Source organism: Apaloderma vittatum, unplaced genomic scaffold (genome assembly GCF_000703405.1).
Source record: "Apaloderma vittatum isolate BGI_N311 unplaced genomic scaffold, ASM70340v1 scaffold3155, whole genome shotgun sequence".
Lineage (NCBI taxonomy): Eukaryota > Metazoa > Chordata > Aves > Trogoniformes > Trogonidae > Apaloderma > Apaloderma vittatum.
In genome coordinates this window covers 24257-36898 of record NW_009716348.1, presented here as the reverse complement: position 1 = coordinate 36898, position 12642 = coordinate 24257, and the positions used below count along the sequence as shown (strand labels likewise).

At 38.6% G+C, this 12642-nt stretch overlaps 1 non-coding gene across 1 annotated transcript; it reads right to left on the bottom strand.

Moving 5' to 3' along the window:
• Window positions 1–12097: 12097 nt before the first annotated feature.
• TRNAI-AAU lies at window positions 12098–12171 on the bottom strand. The gene has a single exon. It is a non-coding gene; the product is annotated as a tRNA-Ile (tRNA).
• Window positions 12172–12642: the final 471 nt, after the last annotated feature.

The following is a 12642-nucleotide window of genomic DNA, read 5'->3' as shown; positions in this document are numbered from 1 at the left end:
ATCACACCTAAGCAGAATGATTTCTTTCTAATGCAAGTTTCTCTTGTATAGAGCTACTCTGAATGTTGCATAGACTTTTGCCACTCCACATGGAGTACCTATTCACTTTAAATAAAAGTGTTGTGTATTATAGAGCAAATTCACCTATTACAAATTATCTAAATTTAAATTAGGTAATTTAGATGCATAGATGTATCTCTTTATGTCAAGTGAGGATGTAGGACCAGATTTGTTTTTTCTCTCCCTATCTCCACACCATTTTAACAGAAAGTCCTCATGGAAATAAAAATTATGAATGTTTGTTACATTGCAACCAGTTGGTGAAGAAGTGTGTAAACTCTGTATTGAAACAAATAGAAACTGCCAACCTATCATTCTATGTTTTATCTAGTAAAAAAGAAACAAAATATTTGAATACATTAAATCCTAGGTTTTGCTGTGATCTGTGTCTTCCAATACAGTCTACAGTGTGTAGTTGTGTTATTTTTATTCCCATTTTATAGTCTGCAAGTTCAGTTAATAAAGTCTGAAATACTTCAATTAGAAAAAGTTCCAAAATAATTACACAGTTACAGTATTATATAGATTCATTGTGGTTGCTTTGAGTGTTGGCTTTTGCTTACAGAATGAAAGAAAAAGAAATGATCGTGATGTGCCTGTTATCGATAGCTTCTCTCTTGGGGGTTCTGGTGACTGCAAGTTATCAAAAACTTATTGATAAGGTGCAGGCTACCAAGCTTGTTAAACTTCAGCCAACCCCACTGCATAGCAGTTAATGTGTGCAGCCAGGAAGGAATTAGATCAGTCTCTTGTTCTGTGTGCACCTCTCGACTGCCTCTGGGGGTCTGAGCACCATTCTCACCCAAATGTCTGGAGTCACATCTCTATGAAAGGTGCACCAGAGTATCTCCAAAGGGCAAGCAGGTTGATTTTGATTCTTTATGCTGTGGTTTGAGTGCGGTGCTGACAACAAGGACCAACACCAAGGTCGTGGGTTTGATTCCCGCTCGATCCCCATGTGTTGCCTGGTCTAGTCGAGAGGTGGCGTCCCTGTCCATGACAGGGAGGTTGGACTCGATGATCTCTAAGGTCCCTTCCAGCCTATGCCATTCTATGATTCTACGAAATGGCAATCTCTCTAGGGGAGGAAAAATACTTTTCTATTCATTTGTCTAGCCCTTAGTACATAGGGTGCCTACACTCCAATGGTATTAGTAGATAGATACACTTGCCGTTGTTATAACAATGAAAGCAGTAGTTATGAGCACCAAAACTAATGAAGACTGGTTACTGCTTATCTCTGAGCCCCATATGGCTGGGTTTTCTGATATCCCCTAAGGGGCAAGCACTGACAGAGATGTTACTGCTCTTGAGATGTTCATGTAACATCTTTCCATGGTGTCCCAGAGGGATGACCTTCAGCTTTTCCTTCAGTGGTGGAAGTGTTAGGGGTTTTCTTGCCTTGTTTTGTCAGACTTGAAGGAACTTCGTATCTCTAGGACCACTGCTTATCTGAGTTAATTGAAATTTGCTAACTGACTCCAGAGTGCTGAGAGAAACAGTGACATGCAAAGTATGTGCATGCACACACGTGTGGAGAGAGTTAGAGGCTTCATTGTCTCCAAAGCTTATGTAGTAAATCAGGCTTATAAATAAGCTAACATCAGTGTACACGTTGTACTGAGACAGCATATTTTTAAATTTGTTGTATTGCAGAGGTTGATTTCACTTTCATTGGCACACTTGTAAATAACTGCCAGAGAATTTCTGGCTAAAATAGCTGATGCAATTCAGAATTACTGTTTCCTGGTTTCGATGCACTGAAACTCTGTTATGTCCTGCCATTTCTGCAATGGGTCTTTTGGTTAGAAACTCTGCAGTTATTTCAAATTTTAGGACATTGGCCTAGTAGTTGTTCATTTTCTTTTAAGAGAGAAACTGTCACTTTGAAGTGTTATGAGTTTTCCACACTGGAAAGGCTTCAAAGCAAGATGTTTAGCCTAGTTCATGATTGCTGCCTTGCAGCTCTTGTTAGACGTAAAAGCGAACCACAGACTTCACTAGCAGACTACTTTCACTTTGCCTCATGAGGCATGGAGAAAACTGCTATTCATCTGACTGGTTTAAGGCTATACATAAAATGCTGTTTCCTGCCCCCTAACAAAAAATTGGCATCCGCATTGGCATCTTCCCAGGATCAGACTGTGAGTGAAGACAGAGCAGGAGGAAAGGAGGCATGAACAAGAGAGAAAAGGTAGAAGAAAGAAAAGCAAAAACCCCAGTCCTCTCCTGCTACTGTGTCTCTAGTCTCCATTCGTCTGAAGACCAGGTGAAAAAATATTAATACAATTATAGCTCCTAAGGGCACAGACAATGCATTTATTTGTTCTGTGGCATTCAAGTAAAAAAGTTAAGAGCCTTTAGAAAATTTTTGAGAAAAATGGCTCAATAAGGTTATGAGGGTGGGAGGAAGGGTTGAAAGGTAGAATTCTTGGTGAATTTTAAATTCAAGTATTTGAAAATCCTTTGTAAGATGCTATGGCCTTCATATTAAAAGGATACTAAGCACATGAAAGGAAGTTGAGACAGGAGCTCTGTAGGAAGAGTCCAGGCAGGAAAAGGACTGGAGACCACATCTGGCAGGCACATTACATTTTCAGAAAAGCTGCCATTTTACCAGCAGGACTTTGCTCTAGTTCAAAGCTCCTTGAGGTACATCTGTTGCTGTCAGAGGCTCTGGATGTAGTAATAATAGTAATAATAATACATAAACCTCCAAGTCAAATTCTGGTTCCACCATCCCAAGAAGCTCAAACAGATTGGGGAGGGGGGAGGACCTAGTAAAAGAGGGAGGGAAAAAGAAAAATTAATCCCCAAACCATTGTTATTACAAGAATATTTAAGGGTTTTTTTCAGAGATTGTGAGCAAAGCTAAGATAAGCGTGCTAGGTCAAGATTCATTGTGCTTTATTGAATTGCAGTGTGTTCTCTTATGTGTTGAAAGAATGACAACCTGCTGCAATTGAAAGATATACACTTTTGACTCGAACTAGCTCGTGTTCACGCGCGAATACACATAGAAGGAGAAGATGAGGAGATGGTCTATGGAATGGAGGGACAGAATAAAACCCACCAAAATCTTCATTCATGTTTTACTCAAGATGTTATTTACCACACAAAGGCCGGTTTTCACTGTATGGAAGTCTTTTGTCCTACCACGTATCACTGAGAAGAACTAGTACAGATACACAGCTATCAAAAAAGATTATTGTAAATTACAGTCCCTGAGGTTTCAGATTAGATTAGGGAAGATAGTGCAACAGGCAGCCCAAAGTTTAGTGATGACTTACTAGGTTCCTCTATATGCTAATGTGTACATTTAAAATAGGAAGAGGATTTTACATAAAATGCAGGTGATTGAAGGCTGTCCGTAACAAAATACAACCGCAGTGCATCATATATATATATGCTTTATAAACTTGCAGGCATTTCTCTCTGTATTAAATGTGGAACAGAGCAATTTTGAATATATTTTTCTGTTTGTCCAAGTCTGGGAGAAGATGGACTGAGAATCACGAATTACTCGTTTTGGAGAGGCTGGTATAATTACAGTAATGTGAAGTGTTTTGTTTTCCCTTCATTGGCAGCACAAAACCACTAAAAATCAAATTATTTCAGATTAACAGGTACATTATGCTGTATGATCCAAAAGTGGGTTTTGCTATGTTTTGCATGCTTAAGAAAAAATGCATGTAAATTTAATCTTAAAGCATTCTGAAAGAGTAGGTTCAAAGTGATGCAAAAGCGACACTTGCTGATAAAAGTGAAGTGCAAGGCAGAGACAAGGCTATAACAAGTTGCATAGTGAGAAGGAACAATGCAGCTAACTTTGTAAATCAGAATTCAGATGGTGGGTGATGAATATTGCTGTAGATACCTGATGATGCTGATATCATGGATTTTTTTAGTCTTGTACTTACCTGGAGTTGCAATAGTATTGATTTGAGATTTGTTGAGCTTAGCACTGTATTTCTATGTTTCATTTTAATTTTTTGCATCTCACAGATCTGCTTTTAACTGGCAAAAAGAGTGTAGCATTAGTATTTGCCCCATTTGGTGGTGTGGAAGATAAAAATGGAAAAAGGCATGTGCACTGGTGTGAGGAGAGTTGGGCTTCACTTCTAGATGATGTGCCAGTGCTTATCATGTAAATCTAGGATTTGCAAGACTTGATTTATTCCCCTGACTGGTTGTATGCTCCCCATATAAACAAATCAGTATGGCTGATGTTCCATACAGAAATAAATAGTGGAGCCGGGAAGCTTAGAACAGCTAATTAACCCTGCCTGAATGCAGTACTAATGAAGCTTATCTGTAGTAATAAAGCTAGCTGCCATGTCTTATTTGTAACCACTCTTCCCACCTACCCCACTCTTTCTGATACCAAGCCGACAGAGAGCAGCGTGCCAGCGGTGCTTCCTCTTTCTGTCCCTCCTTCTGTTGATTTCCCTTTCTCAGACCGACTTTCCACGCAAACCACCTTTTCCCATGCAAGATTCTGAGTGTCTCATTAATCCGTTTCTTTGCAAACTTGCTCTTTGCTTTTCTCCAGATACTCTGCCTCTATCCATAAGCATGCTGTCATGTTGGGAAAAAAACAAACTCAAGAATATGTTGTATCATATCTCTTGCATAGTCTGAAGCTATATGGTAAGGGACTACTTACTCCAGTGAGGGTCCTTCATGCAGCCCTTTTGCTGTGGAGATAGGTGGGGCAGGCACAAGGCAGACATACCGCAGAGCTGAGCTCTTCAGGTATATCCAGACAGATTTTGATGCATCTTATGAGTGATCTTGGTTCCCAGACTCCTGCTGCTAAGATCCTGCTTGGTACGACTGGAAAGAAGCAGTAGCTCCAATATCGTGTGCCAGGGGGTTTTGCCTTCCCCTAGAAAGCTTTTCACAATTTCGCTATGAGATACTTTGCTGAAATTCCTCCAAAATCCTGTTTTGATGTTGGCCAGCTTTATTCCTCCCTTGTCTGCCTGTGAAAGGAAGTGTTATCTGTTGTGTCCTTTCATCACAAGAGAGTTACAAAACTAAGTAAAAAAAAAAAAAAAATGGGTTTTTTTTGTGATTCACAGTTAGGTCTTTGATTGATCTTGGGAAGATACAGCTTTTTATTGAAATGCATGATTTGTTTATTATGAATTTGGAACTGGTCGGTGGCTTACAGCTAGACTGCTTTATAATATTTACCCTCTGTTGCTCATGTGAAAAGAAACAAAAATCAGTGTACTGTTGCTTACTGATGGGTGCCAGCTGTACCTACAGTTAGTGCTTTGTCTACGTGGAGACGTTAGCCTCTCTGAAATGTTAGATTAATACTGTTTGATGCTTTACTCTTTCTTCAAGAATGCCTTCTCATGAGACTTAGTTCTCGTACATTTTTGTTATTTACCATGTGGAAAACCCCCCGATCTTCCTGTTGTAGTTCCCCCACTATCCTGAAGCAAATTAAAAATAACTTACAAATTTTTCCAGTAAGATTTTTTCCCTGTTTCATCTTTGACCACACTTTTTCTTTCTCTTGTTTACCCCCACAGATCTCATTTTCAACTGTTTTCTCATTTACATAGATACTGCACTCTCCTTTTGAGAACTGTCCCAGAGTGGCATTCTTTTTCTCCCTTGTCATCTTTATTTCTCTGTGTATATTCCTTATAAAAAATGTAATTATGAAGAGGCTTAGGTAGAAATGGAATCTAGCCAATATTTTAAAGCCCCAGAGGGGTTGCCGGGAAGTAGTTATGGAATTAAACACCCTAAAACTCGACATTATTCACCTAGGAGAATTTTGTTCAGGACCATCTATCCGCTCAAGAGTTTGCTTTTTCCTTTATAGAGTGGTTAAGTCACTAGAATTGCACCATTGTGAAACCACTTAAAATGAAAACCAAGCCTTGAAAAAAGTATCCTGTTTTCCATTTGCATTGTGTATTTTATTTTCTCTTGGTTTTCTTTTTTTTTTAAACAGATGGAATTGTTAGTTTTCATTTGTACTTGGAAATGCTGCTTTTTTTTGAGGATTAGGGCTAGGCCTGGCACTGAACGCTGACAGATGCTTTCTAACCTTTCTCCCTCCCTAAAATGAGAAGGGAAAGGAAATAAGACAGAGACACTCGTGGACTGGAAAAGAAAACTAAGCCAGCTTTAATAAAACAATAATAAAAACAATGAACTGTGTGCAAATATACACAAATCTGATATTGAGCCCAACTCCTTCCCAATAGCAGTCACCACTGATGTTGCAGAGCAGGCAGCACCGGGGAAGCCTCAGCAGCAGCAGGGAGCTACATACGAGATCTGGATTTGGGAACTCAGTATTAGGATCAAAGGCAGAACATTGTACAAAGTTCTCCTCGGGTGTTAGCTATTTAAGAAAGGGGCTTAACCCCTATGATCTCTCAGTTTTATACTGAATATGACATATATGGGATGGAATACTCTTGCTGGTCACCTGTCTTGTCTGTTCCCCCCCGGAGGTGCAACCTTTTACTTCCCTGTGACCTCTCTCACTACCCGGCATCCCCAGTGTGGCACACAAGAGCCAGCAGTGGCCTTTGGTCACTTTAGGAATAAGTATCAGCAAGAGCCTTTCTGCATCCCAGTGCTGGGCAGTTAACTGTAAACATCAGGTGTTATCACTGCCGGTAGCACACACTGTCTGCAGAAACATGCTGCTAACTTCAGAAAGTGCAGCCTTTTCGGAGAGACTGAGATGAAAATTAAAAATCACCAAAAAGAAGTGGTTCTGTTTAGCTCAAACCAGGACAAACAGGTATTCTAGTGTATCTACACAGCACAGTCAACTTATGCTACGTTTTAAGTGCTTGAGCTGAGGCCGAGCCGTCCAGTAGATCTCTCGGTAGAGCATTCCCACACTGGGAAGAGATGCCTGCTCAGTCACAGATTTCTATAGAGTCTGTACAGCTGTATACATATATTTATACCTACAGTCTGTACAGTTAATAACCAGCACATGTCATGAGCTGCAGTTGTAACATGGAGCTGTAACATGCAGTTGTAACACAGCTGCAGCTGTGTAATGTGGCTGAATTTTTCCAAGGTAACTGTCTTATTTCAGATGCCTTGTCTGAAACATCTCAAAATGTGTTTTCACAGATATGTAGGTGTTGTCCAAGATCTTTGCGTGAAGAGCTTTCTATGGCTCTTATGTTAATCGATGTATGTTAGAACCAGAAACTGACTGTATTTGTGAAGGCCAATTTTCAAGTAGTATTTATGTAGAGATTGTAGTAGGGTTGGTATGATGGTTTATTTTGGGATATATAGAGCTATTGCAGTTACGTGATAACTGAATTATTTTTCCCTACCTAATTAGCAGCAACCACCTATCCTATATTTATGAGCACTTTTAGACTGTTTTACCATGAAGTTGATGAGCTTAACCTTAAACAGGAATTTCAAACTGCTTTCAGTGGTAATTTGGGGTAGCCTTTTTAGCCTAAACTAGATTTAAATGACATTGTAGCTGAGTGGTGGTAATTAACAACATGGAAAAAGATAGCTTCTTAAATAATTGCAGAGGCATAGCTGACCTATGAACTTAGTTGATTTTGATGCAACTGACAGTACGCATAGGTTCTTGTTCAGCACGTAATGTACCGTAAACCATAAATATTGGTTCAATACTGTAAATACTAAAAAAAAATTTGTTGTATGATGTACTACATATATAAGACTAAGACATAACTAAAGAAAAATATCAACGTTTTTAGAAATTGAGGTATGACATTTCACCAATGCAAGGATAGTACTTCAAAGATTTATTCTTTTTTTAAGGTGTAGGTCAAATTCAGATTCTCTACTTTCTTGGACTGAAATGAGTTAAAATAAAAATTACAGATAGTAATCATTGAACAATTTCTCAGAGAGTGACTACTAGAAAAATGGTATAGTATGTGGTACTCTAGTTTGTGGTGCATATTAGAAGGATTTAAGAAGAGATGAAGAGGGAGAGGATAACCTTGGAGTGGAAGTCCTAGGGAAGATATTCTGTATACCGATGTGATCTTTCATTGTTTATTCAATGTAGAGAAGCTCTTGATTTTTGGATTTTGCCTATTAAAGGTATTGTTACCTATTTGACTGAATCATTTTTTTTTTTTATTCCAATGCCAAGTCTGAACTTTCACTTCCTTGGGAAAAAAGTAATTTAGCTAAGTTTCAGGTTTTTAGAAGATGATAGGTTGGAGAGAAATTCCTCAAAGCCTGTAGCAGCAGCATGAAATTATGTTAGTCAAAGGAAATGATACTCTCATAAGCAGATTTTTCTCATATTACTAAATTATTAGTTTTAAAATTGTTATATCTCCCTTTTTTCTCACACTTTGAGAGGATTTGGAGGTGAGGTGCTGGTAGGTTAAGAACTGTCTAAATGAAGAGAGGAAAAATATACTTTTTGTTTGTGTACTGGTAACCTGATAGGATTAATGCATGGTCATACCCATGAAACTTACTGTAAGAGAAAATTGCTTTCTTCTTCATCTGAACTAATGGAACTTAGAGGTGAATGTCCCAGGGCATGAGATAGGTTGTTTTGCTGAATAAGGTAACTTCGGGATGAAAGGCTAAAATATTATTTGGAAGTTATGTGTTGGCTTAAATGCAGCTGCCAGCTTCTCTCCTTATCTGTATAGGCACTGAGAAATAGTGAAAAAAATCTCTTTATGTATTGTGGGATTGTCAGTATTGGAAACAACTACTGACCCTGTAAATGCCAGGCTATTACCTCAACATAGAAACCCAGTAATTTAAAATAATTGGTATTTTGTAAGGTAGATTGAATTTCTAGTATTTTTCTTATTGCTTGCCTACTTCACGATAGGACTCTTTTTATCAAGAAGCCTCCAGTCTCTCTCCGTGTCTGTCTGTCTCTCTCTCTCTCCACTCTCCATCTCACACATACACATAAACACACAGAGAATATTTGAAAATTGCTACTACCACCATCAAGTCAAGGAGGGTGCAACACATTCATTTCTACCCTGCTATTCTTTTCATACCAACGACAGCATTTCAGCTAAAAGACCAGTCTATCGATTTTCCTGTTTCACCTTGCTTCTGAAATGAACTGCCAGCTTCCAGGATGGGTACCTTATTTGCGGGGCTGTCTTGTGAAGGAAAGAGCAATATGCCAAAACTCAGTGGCACAATGGTCCTGTTTTCAGTGATGGTGGGATCTTCTGTAATACTGAGGCCTCCAGACTGGACTTGAGAAAATTTAGATAAAATCGTGTTAGTATTTAGGAAGCCATTTATATAACTTTCCCTCCAAAAGGGAAACACTTAAAAAAAAATAAAGAAATTCAACATCTTTCCACCCTCACAATCCCTCTAAGAAAAGCACAAGTCTGATAAGATTTTAATTGTTTAATATATAACAATGAAATCTCCTCATATTTGATACCTCAAGAGGAAATTTAACTATTCTGCAGTTTGAAGTTTGCTAAAATCTTATAACATAAATCAATTTATTTATTTATAAACAAAAACACACAAACACACAAATCCTTTAATATTAAATATATAGAAGACAATGTTTAGGCTGGAGGGAAAAAAAATGGACACAAACATCTGTGGTTTATTCTATTGTAAAGGAGGAAGCTGAAATTCTGCTGTTGGACTGGTAACAAAAGATAAGTATGTAATGGAGTTACTCCAGGTTTCTGACTGTAAGTAAATACTGATTTTATCTATTATAGAAATAGTAGTACTGTGAGACTTCATAAACAAAAGGAAGTTTGGATACAGTTCCTATTCAGTGAAACCACTCTCTTTTGTGTAGCTGTAATCCAGCACAGTTTTCATTTTTATTCCTGCTCTCCTCTTTAGAGCTACAAAATCTAAACCTAATGCCCAGTTCACAAATCAATTTAAAGTGTTTCTTTTTTATACCTACTTGAACTACAGTCACCGGAAAAGAGAAATTTGAGAGTTCTGACTGCTCTTTTATCTTACAAAAAGTCAGCAAATATTGTGTTTGTTAATTTCCTACATAGACTATATATTTTTCTGATGGGAATTGCTTTATGCACTCTATATTGCAATGTATGCAACTTGTTTAGATAAACTGAGATCTAGATAGTCTAGTTAAATGATAAATAACCTGGTTTTGCGAGGTCCATCTGAAACCTACTTAAATTTGCCAATAAGAGCGACAACTTTCTGTGAATCAGATAGCATTTACTCGTTGGACTAAATCTCCTTACTCAGATTGAAGAGTCTCATCTTCTGCTATTAACTCAGCCCAGTTCTGCTAGTTGTAATTGACTAAATTTCTCCTCCCCCCATCCTCATTTTTTTTCAGCTCTTCAGAAAGAAGATCTTGGCCCAATTGCAAAGGACATGTCCTCATTCTCCTTGTTAGCGCTCTGGGGAAAGGATTTAAAAGAGAGTGAGTCAGTGAAGGAGATCTCCTAAGAGCCAGGCATTTGGAATTGGCATGATTTATGTATGTGGATTAAAACTTTAATCTTTATAACTTTAAAGTAAAGTATTTGAGAATGTACTTGAGCTAAATACCAATAGACAACTATTATATTTTGAATTGATTAGTACTATGCTAATGTGAAATACAGCTCATATTCATAAAATACCGACAGAATTATGCAGAGTGGGTGGATAGGAACTAAATAATATATTAGAACTAGCTGAGGGCTATCTGAGGGGCAAGGATATTAAAATGTATGGTTTTAGGATAATGTTTGAATAACTGATGGGCAAGAGTCAAGGCTGAGTAGAGAACTGGGACAAAAGTAACCTGTTCTCAGTAGTGTACACAAACAGGTAAGAGTGACCAGTTTTCGTGGTTGGAGCTAAACAGAACCATTTTCGTGTAGTGAGTTTTAATTTTCATCTTAGTCTCTTCTAAGAGGCTGCGCTTTCTGAAGTTAACAGCGTATTTTTGCAGTGTCTGCTACTAGAAGTGATAATACCCTACGTTTACAGTTACTGCCTGGGTTTGGTATACAGAAAGGCTCTTGCTTATACTTATTCCTATAGTGGCCAAGGCCACTGCTGGCTCTTGTGTGCCACGCTGGGGGTGCCGGGAAGTAAAAGGGGTCACAAGGAAGCAAAAGGTTGCACCTCTGTGGAACAGACAGGACAGATGACCAGCAAGAGTATTCCATTCCATATATGTCATATTCAGTATAAAACTGAGAGATCATAGAGGTTAAGCCCCTTTCTTAAATAGCTAACATCCGAGGAGAACTCTGCACAATGTTCTGCCTTTGATCCCAATACTGAGTTCCTAAATCCAGATCCCGTATCCAGCTCCTCTCTGTTGCTGAGCCTGAGGCTTCCTTGGTGCAACCTGCTCTGCAACATCAGTGGTGATCGCTCTCAGGGGCAAGTTGGTTTTGTATATATTTGTATGCAGTAAATTATTTTCATTATTTTTTTATTATAGTATTATTGTTTTAGTTTTCCAATCTGTGTGTCTGCCTTATTCCCTTTCCCTTCTCATTTTGGAGAAAGAGAGGGCTTAGAGAGCATCCGTCATTGTTTGGTGGCTGGCCCAGCCCTAACCCTTGACATCAGTGGAAGAAACCAACTGGTTTACTGTGTAGAAAAGTTCAGCCCAACATTCAGCATTTCTTAACTTCTGTCCCAGTTATGTCTCTGTACACATCTTCATCTTAGATGCTTTTTGTCTGTCAGAATCGAAAGGGAAATAGTAAGATCTGAGCTCCCTGGCATTTTGGAGATGTCAGCAATGAAAACATAGGCCAGCAAGCACGCCTGTCAGTCTGTGCTACATGTCGCAAAAGCAGATGAGACTCTGCATGTGAATACCCTGTGATGTCTGAGATCTAGAAAAGTAGTTGTTTTCTTGCTATGTAAGTGGGTTTGTAGCTGCTGTGCTATCACTCTTAATATTTGATGATGTCCCATGGAAGGATTTAAGATTCTGCTAATGTACGCGCTTTTTACCTTCATGTTTTCTCTCACATTTTCTATTGCTTGACTTCCCCCCTGCAGTTTCTGATGTCGAAACCGATAAAAGCACTGGCCCATACGGGGATCAAACCCACGACCTTGGCGTTATTAGCACCATGCTCTAACGAAATGAGCTAACGAGCCCCGCCCATAGAATTGTAGAATGGCCTAGTCTGGAAGGGACCTTAGAGATCATTTAATCCAACCTCCCTGTCATGGGCAGAGACGCCTCTAAACTAGATCAGGCAACACATGGGGACCGAACGGGGATCGAACCAAACAACTTGGTTGTTCTAACCGACTGGGCTAAACCATAGTGAAGTGATTTTCAAAATGTTACTGTTGTAATTAGTAAGTAAAAAGGCATTTATTCAGCTTTGGTAAACATACTGTTCAAGTATATAGCATCTGTAAATCTTGAATTTCAGATTCTTTTGATCTTGTGTGTGTGTGTGCATGCGAGGAAATCATGGAGACTCACATTTTTCAGAATTTTTTGTGATTTAGAGGAAAAAAAACCCTAAATATAAAATATCAGAATAATAGCACCATTTTTGAAATCAATGTGCTATATTATCAAACAGTAGAAACTTGTAAATGAGGAAAACCTATGGT